Source organism: Phalaenopsis equestris, unplaced genomic scaffold (assembly GCF_001263595.1).
Source record: "Phalaenopsis equestris unplaced genomic scaffold, ASM126359v1 Scaffold187260, whole genome shotgun sequence".
Taxonomy (NCBI): domain Eukaryota; kingdom Viridiplantae; phylum Streptophyta; class Magnoliopsida; order Asparagales; family Orchidaceae; genus Phalaenopsis; species Phalaenopsis equestris.
The window spans coordinates 1-704 of record NW_018207209.1 but is presented as its reverse complement, the minus strand read 5'-3'; the positions used below and the strand labels follow the sequence as shown (position 1 = coordinate 704).

Here is a 704-nt window from a genome sequence, read left to right as displayed (position 1 = left end):
GTAAAAATAATGCTTTTATTCTCCCTAAATCACACCAATTCTCATGCATTATGTTCTTCCCATCACATTCATCTTACACTATAAACACTATTCAACATTCAGGGGAAAAAAATCATCTAATTCTCTTACCTAATTCTGCTGCATCAAGCTTCTGTAACCGAGCCTTGCTTGCCACAAGTTTCTCTGCCAATATGAACTAAGATATCAGAGGAAAAAAAAGTCAAGCCTGTAATCATACTGTAAATGGAGAAGTCATAAACATACTTTCCTCCAATGCTTTTGCATCCTCAATGCTCCTGCGGAAGTAAATATTGCCGATTTTGTGATATACAGCCTGAAAATAAGAATCCAGAGACCAGTTAGGAAACTGTTTCATGCCGAGACGAGGAGAGAACAGATGGGAAATTGGTAATCGACACTGTTAAATTTAAATTTGAAGAATCGGTTTTTGTGAATTTGTTTCCATAGTATACAATTATTCAAAAAAAGAAAAGAAAAAATTGAATTCTAGGGTTAGGAAATTACACGGGAGGCCGAGAGACTGTCTAGCTCCCCGATCGCAATCTCGTGATTCCTTATCTGGATTTAACCCCAAAAGAAAAGTTAAAATGGTTTCCGCCGAAAGAAAAAACTTGAAATAATAGACTGAAATTGCTTGCAATTCTTCGATTTAGTGCTGAAAGCGAATTTATCGGGGAAAAATC

The 704-nt window shown here is 36.2% G+C and overlaps 1 long non-coding RNA gene across 1 annotated transcript; it reads right to left on the bottom strand.

The window, feature by feature from the left end:
• Window positions 1-9: 9 nt before the first annotated feature.
• On the bottom strand, window positions 10-698 carry LOC110034435. The gene is made up of 3 exons (XR_002295058.1): window positions 526-698; window positions 265-334; window positions 10-183 (listed from the first exon to the last, which is right to left on the bottom strand). It is a non-coding gene; the product is annotated as an uncharacterized LOC110034435 (long non-coding RNA).
• Between the last annotated feature and the right edge of the window lie 6 nt (window positions 699-704).